Genomic DNA, 9,384 nt, shown 5'->3' on the forward strand with positions numbered 1-9,384 from the left:
AAAAAAAAAAAATCACATCTCATCCTTTTACATGCCTTGCCCAATAAAAGCAAAATCCCTTACAGAGAATACACATAGAAAATAGGGCAGCATTCAACAAAAGCTGGTGAATTATTAGAAGCAGGTAAATAACTAAAAAACACTCAATGTGTCTCCTTCAAGACACTGATACACACATATCTGCAGGAGTTTGGGGAGATATATGAGTCTTAGGCACAGGTACTGCTTTTTTGGTCCCTACATTTTCACACATCTAAAATTTGAAGCACCACACTTGCCAACCCTTCTGCTGCACTCTAAAGCTGCAGGGCAGAAGGCATGACCATAGTTTTGGTAACACGCAAAGAACTTTGCCACACAGTCCTAAGGTTGTGACATTTGTAGTCATGGAAGTTACTGTAAGATCACAGCTACATCACAGGGATTTCTCTCCACAATTAAACATAAACTCATGGAATGCGATAAAGCAGCTCTCAACATACCACATTTAAACACTACTGAATATGTGGAACCCCAGACAGCAATTTTAAGGAGAAACTTTACTTCCACTTACTTCCAAGAAGAACACTGTGCTCTAAACAGTATTTTTTTTTTTTTCCACCAGGGGAAAAGGAAAGGGAAGGAAAAGAGCATGTTTAAATAGATTATCTTGTTCCCAAAGCCAGAGACATAAGGGAACTTCCCTTAAACCATTCTAACTTCTCAAAACTTATTTACACTTCGAAAACAAAAAACTCACAGAATACAAGCCATCAAGAGTAAGGCCATCCATATTAGTTTGACATTATTAATAAGTATTATTAATTAATATTAACGTTCTAATATGCAAAAACATTTGAGAACAAAGAACTTTGTTCAACTGAATTATTACAATTCCTATCGAATTATAAAAGAAAAACAGAGCTGAAAGAACCTAATGGAATTAGGTGAGCAGAAAAAGTAGAATTAATGTGAAGAACCAGAAATCAACAGCATACACTCATGTGAATCCACAGAAGGTTGTAATTTTACTTGAGAGGCAACTATAAATAAATGCTTATCTGGGACTCATTTGGCAGTAGAGATTTCAACATGAGTGAAATACAAGTTGTTGTTCAAGAGCTAGGAGGACACTGATGTTAATCTGAAGTTCTTTTGCTGTAAACAAGTATTTATTTGGTCAAATTTTTCTAGAGAAATATCCAACTGCTGTGGAAGATTTAAAAGCTTAAATTCAGAGTTCCTTTTAAAAGAAAAGTCTAATCCTCAGTACCATGAACTACCTATTATCATCACAATGATGGGTATTTTTAAACCACAATTTAATACTTAATCTGTTTTATTACACTCAGTTTCTATTACAGACAAGTGCAACACTTTTAGTTCACTTTCAGATTGTTGGAGTCATTATGTTTTGGATTCAAATTCAACTGAAAAAAAATTTAAGGCATCTTCTTTAAGACGAGTTTCAGCAAGGTATTTTATTATTATTATTATCCAAAACTTACTCTAAATTGATTAAATCTTCAATTTATATAGTCTTAGGAAAAAAATACACTGGTGGGTTCCTTCCACAGTTTATTAGAAACTTGGGTCACTTTAAAAGTAATACAACTTTTGAAGCAAAGGAGTGGATGCTAAATAGGTCAGTATTTTAACAAATCTCAGAAGCTGAACTACTTGGAAATTCAATATTAAAAAGGCTGGAATAGCTAAGTCTGCCACTTCTTCCTCACTGCTCTTTTAAGATTTCAAGAAGGCAGTGCTCCCCACCTTTCCACCCATAAAACTTCACGATAGTATAAATGTGACACAATGTCACAATACATCCAAAAGTACCTTTGGAAAAAAACAAACTAGTGTAAGACTCTATTTTCAGTCTCTCAGGCATTGCTATCAGCTGAATCTTTGTAGGCTTTATAATAAAATATGTAGAGTTTAGATTCACAATTTAGCAAATGTGAATCCAAGCTCTGTTTATGTGAGGTGTCTTCATCTGGAAGAGAAATTGAGAAGTTTGAAGTCACAGCTTTTCAGGAAATGTAAAGGGCAAGGTGGGAGTTAACAGTTTAATTTTAGCAAACAAAATGAATTTCACCATCACGACAGTGCCAAAAGATAGCTTATCCCTTTTTCTGCTCAACATTTTTCCCTCAAAAAAGAACAAAGAGAAAATCCTGGAGAAAAAAAATAGTATTTTGGTTACTCTGTTCATATATAAACTTGTGGGGAAAAAAAAAAAGCTAACTTGTCAACACTGCACTATATGTACATGTGAATGCAGAACAGAAAAGTACATACAGGAATATCAGGAGAAATAAAACTAAACAAACCCTAAGCTTTCCATCTTGCATGACTGCAGCCCTAGCTAACAGAGCAACATCAGTTCTGGACAGAAGCACAGTCACAAGATCAAGCATTTCGCTGCACCAACTGAACAGACACATGGGATGCAGGGAACAGGGACCCCTTCATACCTTGTGCTCTCCCCAGCTCCAGGAACACTGAGCCTCGCTACTTCATCGCTAACATTCATTGCAGCTCAAAGCAGGAATTTTTGTTTGTTTGTTTGCAGGGATACACCTAAGGTTCCCCAGCATTAATGACTCCAGGTAACTCCAAGAAGATCAAAGTAGCATCCCATTCTATCAGAACAAAACATCAAACTCTTACCCCACTCCTGTCCCTCCCCAAAGCTGCCATGTAATTACCCCAAGCCACATCCTCCTCCTCTGGCTCATCCACACACCACTCATTTTGCCGCTCAACATACTTCGTGACCTGTTTAGTCAGAGGGAAAAATAGTATCAAAAGAACACCTAATCTATCCTAACTTTTCTCTAGCAGCAAGCAGTAACTGGAAGGGGCAGAAGAGCTGTGTGACAGCTTTCAGCCAAGCTCTGTTGATAAAAAGAATTACAGCCATAAAAACAGTTCCTGATCACCCACTGCTCCATCAGGTCCTGATGACAAAAACAACTACTTCAGCTGCTCAACTCTCCCGTTTGTTCTCTACGTCCAGTTCCCATCCCAAACAGCAACTTCTTGTTTGCTAGATGGGAAAGCTTTTACTTAGCAGAGTCTGATTCAATCTTCAAAACTTGCTTGTTCTAGCCTGCAAGGTAAGATGTGTCACAGTATGTTTTTAAGCTCAAATTTTGGTTAGATATTAAAATCAGACAAAGTTGGATGATCCTGAGGTTCCCTGCCCTATGTTTCAGTGGAACTTCTAATAAGTAGGTAATTTTATAACTCCAGAAACAATTAGTATGCCTTCTATTTATGTTATTTTAATGGATTTTTTAACAAAGGAGTATACAAAAGTTAAAAATTTTTCTCCTCCCTCACTCTCATGACTCAAGTACTTAGAGCACTCCCCAGAAATCATCATAAACAGCAAGGCATAAGTCATAAATGTTTGAGCTAAGTTTCCTAGCAGAAATTAAATCTCACTGGTGTTTCATTTCAGAGGACTGCACACAAAGAGCTGTCCCAGCATTTCTCAGATTCAAGATCCCTAGCCACGAAACAGCTTTAGCCACCTTACTTCGTTTGAGCCTTTATCCACAGTTGATTAGGTCCTGGGGAGTGGTAGGAGTGGGAAGAACAAGCAGATCCCATTCACTTTTGCTTTATCTAGATTTGCCTAAATCTATAAAATTCTGGGTTTAGTCTCATTAAAAAATACTTTCGAAAGTCATTTTATTGCATAGAGCTTTGCAAAATGAACTGCTCAGTACATAGAAGTACAGTAAGAATTCTGTTTAATTTTTCATAAACATTATGTGCATATTAAACCACCATTTACAATCCATGTGATTCCTAGACAGAACATACATAGTCAGGATTTGGACAGTTTTATCACTCTCGGGCAGTCAAAGTTCAACCTGTCTCCCTCACGAAACTACCAAGTTACAATCCTCAGTTCAGCTAGCACCAAGACACCCAATTATTCCCTATCTTCAAACAAAAAAATTACTCAGACTTAAAATATGCACCTTATTCCATTTTCATCGCATTCTTCTATGTGCATATCCAAAACCCATTCAACTTTCCACCTATGAACAGTCAAAAACTTGTTACCACCATCCTTCCAAAATTCAATCCATCATCCACTGCTTTCCAAAAGTTACATAAGATCACACAGCCTAAAGGACTGCAGATTTGTCAAGAAGTTTAACCTAGAGAAGGCAAGGCTCAAGAGTGGGAGCTTTCACCGGTGTCTACAAATGCCTGAAGGCAGGGTGCACACAGGATGGAGTCAGGCTCTTTACAGCAGTGCCTGGTGTCAGAATATAGGGCAATTGGCATCAATAGGAACCCAAGAGGCACCATCTGACCAAGAAGAAATGCTCCTTTACTGTCCAGGTGGCAGAACACTGAAACAGGCTGTCCAGAGAAGTTCTTCAGTCATTCTTCTCTTCGTTGGTCTTCAACAGCCGTCTGGACGTGATTCTGGACAGCTTGCTGCAGGAAGCTGTGCCTGGGGAGGGCTTGGACCAGCTGGTCACCAGACAGCCCCGCCAACCTCAGCCAGCCTTTGGTCATGTGAAGTAAAAGGGGAAGAAAGTCCTGAAGTTGTGAAGTTGTTCTCAAAGATGTCACACAAGCATCAAGCTCTAGCTTCTCTGCTCAGACAGTCCAAAGAAAAGTGAAAGTCTAGTAACTTCAATTGAATCAGACAGTGCAAGCATCATTAAGACCTTAGCCCAGCAACATACACTGCTCCACCAAGAGATAAGACAGTAGACAGTGGTATATATGAGTATATGTATAAAGCCACAAGGAGCTTCCTACTTGCAATCACAACAGACAGCTATTCAAGAAAGAAAATCTTTTCCTAAGACACACGGGAAAGTTCCTGGATACGCTGGAACATCAAAAAGCAGCACAGGGCAAGGTTGAGGACATGTATCAGAAGCCACAAACTTTCCTCAAACATTTAAATAACTTTTGCATGCTTACTAACGTGCTTTCACCAAGCTCCTAACACTATTTCAACGTCCCCTAAAGCAAATTTGAAATAGCTGCCTAATAGCACTTCACCCATGCTCAAAACACTCAGAAATCCATTCAGCCACTACTGAAAGAAAGAGAAGCACAAGGCTGGAAGTGCAGCACTGCTCCTCAGCACGTTTAGGCACCTGAACATAACATCAGTAAGTTAGGCCACTCTTCCATCAGTGTCAGAACAGATCATGCTTGAAGAACATGAGGGTGAAAGTTGAAATAAAAGCCCAAGAGCGTAAGTCAGCAGTTCCTTGGGTCCAGCCAAAGCATGGACCAGAGTTTCCCAAATACAGTACAGTACATGCTCTGTGTGTACAATCCTGCACTGTTTGGCATCAGGATTCCTTTTGGATTCACACTGCAAAAACAGTATCTACAAAAACAGAAACTTTTTAAAATCAGGGAAAAATGAAAATGGAAGATTTCAAATAAGGAAAAAAAAGATCAACAACTAACTCCTAGTATAGGAAACAAAGACAATGTGATAATAAGAAATATTACAGGCCTAGTATTTACCATAAAACAGCCATAATTCCAGTAGTATTTCAAACCAAGTGGAAAACAAGGAAAAGCTTTAAAAAACCATATGCTCCATTCCACATTATATCAACCTTTCTCAAAATACTTAACAAAACAAATACAGTAGCAAAAAATAAATAAATACTTTTCTCTGCTTAAGATGAATCTCAGTCCGGTCTCTAAAGAATAATTCTCCAACTATCTACTTCTAGGAACAATACTGTAGTCATAGGAAATACAACCAAAGTGTTCAACACGAAGCCACAGCAGAACTGTAGGACCTCCTTCCTGTGCAGCAAACCGTTAGGAATATTAAGAAATGTGAATAACAGGCACGGAATTCAAGTTTTACACCTTCAGCTGCAGGTCTGCCTATCATAGTAAGAACGACTTCTTTTAGATTAAACTAGGTTAAAAAAGGGCAAATTTGATGGCTGACATCTGCACATAACTTGAAATTCAAATACAAAATCATTCTGCTGAATCTGCACCTTCTGCAGATCTGGAATAAACTGTGTTTCCTGTATGATAAAGCAAGAAAAAAAATAAATCCATAATGTTCACCACACAAGTACTATGTAGGGCAAGCCTCAGGACTTGAGAAAGACCAAAGCTCTCCCAGCATTTGATTGTTTTTAATACAAAAAATAATAAAACTAAACAGGACAGAGACTCCTCCACACTCTTCTGCAGGAAAACTTGATTTTAACAAGCTGGGGAGGGAGGAGGAGAACATCTGGCAAGTTTATCTTCCAAAGAAGATGAAACGAAGAAGTGTTCACAAAGATAACCAGACAAAAGAAATTCCAGGGAACTCAGAATTAGAAAGAGCTCCATTCAAGGGAGCTGTTCATATAACCTATCCTGCCAGTTTTACAATCTCCAGAGAACAACAATAAAACAACATGCTCAGCGAAAGAGTTACGATGCAGTAAAAGCAAGCTGAGCAAGCGATGAGATCTCAGGCATCAAACCGTATCGCTTTTAATCTGTCTTAAGTCATTGCTCACTCTTGAGAGTATTGAGAAGCCATGGGGGAGAAGGGCTGCAGGTAACTTGTGAAACAGATTGGAAGAGACCTTGGATGGACCGGCAACCCTGAGAGCTGGTAAAAGTTGAAGAGCACAACTTCCATGTTAGAGTAGCAAGCTTCATACAATTTTTGGACAATATGAGCCTTAAGTAATTGCAAAGGAGCTATTTCACAGAAACACAGAATGGCCAAGGTTGATCATGAATCTCCAACCCCCCCCTCCAACAGGCAGGGCCACCACATTTAATACTAAACCAGGCTGCCCAGGGCCCCATCCAATCTGGCCTTGAACATGCTCCAGGGACGGGGCATCCACAACCTCTCTGGGCAGCCTGTTCCAGCACCTCACCACTCTCTATCTAAAGAATTTTCCCCTGACATCCAACCTAAATCTTCCCTCCCTCAACTTCAAACCATTTCCCCTTGTCCTGCAGTTATCTACCCTTTCACAGAGTTGATTCCCCCTGTTTGTAGGCTCCCTTTAGGTACTGAAAGGCTGCATTGAGGTCACCCTGCAGCCTTCTTTTCTCCAGGCTGAACAAGCCCAGCTCCCTCAGCCTGTCTCCGCAAGAGAGATACTCCAGCCCCTTGATTATCTTTGTGGCCCTCCTCTGGACCCTCTCCAACAGCTCTCTGTCTTCATCTATTTCAAAATCTTTTATCCCAGCTCACTTTAGTGAACATAACCTGTTTATGGAAGCCGTATGAAAAACAGCACAAGTCCAAGCCAGGTCTCTGAGAAGCAAGCAGGATGCAATGGTCTACAAGCCAGCAGACTGTATTAGGGACAAAAAGAAACAAAATAAATAAAATGTTAAGATCCAGCAGACCACCAACACTGAAGTCAAGTTATTACTTGTATTTCCTCACACCTTCTGCTCAATATTTTGAAGTATACAAATGTAACACAAAGTCTCTTTGAATCTGGTCTTTTGTAAAGAGGACAAGTCACTCAGCTTCTCTCTTACCAAGGTCATACAAGGCTGCTGCAAACCTGCAAACAGAGCACAGTTTTTCTGAGTGCTGCTCCTGGGCTTCTACTTAACATGAAACAAAGATAAGATCATCCATATCTGTGTTCTTTCTTACTCTTTTACAAAGAACCTTCTTCCACAAGTCCAAGTACTGGTACTAACCACAACTGAAATTACAAGTAAACATTACTATTAGTACTAGTTAATAACATAATATCAATATTCCACCATACAAGCATTTCTCAAGTACTTTTAAACAGCACATCATTCTGCTATGATCACTATCACTAGAGGGAGACCAGCAACAAACTGAAAACATACAAAAACGGTGTGTGATTAGGAAAACATCGCATAAAAGCGCATGGAAGAAAACTGAAATAAAACATCTACCCCTACAATCCCAAAAGTATAACAAAGCAAAAACAGAAAGAGCAGGTTACAGTGACCTGTTCAAGATTCTGTTGTTGGGGTTCTCGTTAGCTTACCCTACATTTTAGTGGTAAATCTGCATTTCTAACCTTGAACAGTGAAGTCCTTTTGCAAGCTCAGGAGCTTTCCTGAGGACTAGTCAAAACAACAGAAGTGGAACAGTCAAGGTTCTGAATTTGTGCCTTTTCTTTTGTTATTGTTGCTGTTTTACTATTATAAACACTTTTTAAAATCAGTATGCTGATAAAACTGTAGCAAGAACAAAAGAGAACAGAGCATTCCCTCCCTCCCTCTTCCAAGTTACCAAGACTGTTTAGGTTATAAACAAAAAGCATGCCCATTTTCCAGACTACACATCAAAATCAGTTCACACTAGTTAATCCAGTTTCTCCATGTAACACTCCTGGAGTCCCAAAACATCATTAACGCTGCAAAATTATTTAGCCTACTTTGCTTTACAGTTACCTAGCATAAGGTTAAAAATAAATTCTTTAAGCAAGTTAAGTCAAACCACTACAGAGAGATCAAGCTCAAGTATAGTGAGTCACTCAGGTAAAAATGCAAGCCCAGATTCCATCACAGATCACAGTATAACCAAGACAACTGCTAAAAGGGTCTGGTAAATATTTAAAAAACAAGCAAACAAAAATAAGAGGTTTCCAAAGGCTCAGCTGATGCTGTTTTCTGTGAAGGGCTTCATTTTCAATGGAAAGTGCTGCTCTAGGCCTGCACATCCTCCCCCTCCCTCTGTTTCACTCACAGCTCCAGTTTCTCTCCTTGGAAAAAAAATAAAAAAAAAAAAAAGAAGCACTCACACATCAGGACAGCCCCTCCATTTCAGCAGCAACTGCCACCCCAGAGGGCACTGCCTTGATATGCTGCTTTATCATAAGCCTCCATCGCTCGCTCAAACTGAGCCGACTAGGGCTTGATCACTGCTCCACACTTGGCTCTTGTCAGCTTCCCCTCAGGTAGCTCAACACAAAGCCACAACTTTCTCTTTCACAAAGCTCCTCCCAACACAACTGAGAGGACCGTGAGCACTCAGCTTTCGCACACCTGCACAAGGCTGCGAGCTGCAGCACCTGAGCGATGCTCAGGCGGCACCAAGCAGCACTGCGGGCATCGCAGCACGCCTTCCTGCATCCACTGCACCTTACAGAGTTTGGATCCAGCGTGACTTCAAGGTGCATCAGATCCCTCTCTACACCGAGTTCCTTCCAGAAGGGTTTCTCCCGGTCCGCTTTCCCGCTGTCATTTCCTTCAGAAACAACAGCAAACAACTTTATTATTATTATTATTATTACTAAACGCTACACGATCAAGCTCTCAAGCTCCGTGGCAAAGCCCTGCCAGGCTTCCTGCACACCCCCAGGCTGACGGAGGCCGGGTAACACGGAGCCCCGTCCTCACACAACGGGCCGGCCCGTGACCCGGTGC

General features: G+C 40.2%; 1 protein-coding gene and 1 long non-coding RNA gene across 7 annotated transcripts in view; both read right to left on the reverse strand.

The window, feature by feature from the left end:
• UBAP2 (ubiquitin associated protein 2) overlaps positions 1–9,384 on the reverse strand; it is a 583,216-nt gene that overhangs the window by 515,961 nt on the left and 57,871 nt on the right. The gene's annotated exons all lie outside the window — the stretch shown is intronic.
• LOC109363866 lies at positions 7,031–9,378 on the reverse strand. 2 transcript variants are annotated; one of them, XR_002109711.1, is made up of 3 exons: positions 9,105–9,378; positions 7,414–7,535; positions 7,031–7,317 (listed from the first exon to the last, which is right to left on the reverse strand). It is a non-coding gene; the product is annotated as an uncharacterized LOC109363866 (long non-coding RNA). The 2 variants fall into 2 exon arrangements; XR_002109709.1 differs by having other exon boundaries at positions 9,004–9,378.

The sequence above is a fragment of the Meleagris gallopavo genome, chromosome Z (assembly GCF_000146605.3).
Source record: "Meleagris gallopavo isolate NT-WF06-2002-E0010 breed Aviagen turkey brand Nicholas breeding stock chromosome Z, Turkey_5.1, whole genome shotgun sequence".
In the NCBI taxonomy this organism is placed as follows: domain Eukaryota; kingdom Metazoa; phylum Chordata; class Aves; order Galliformes; family Phasianidae; genus Meleagris; species Meleagris gallopavo.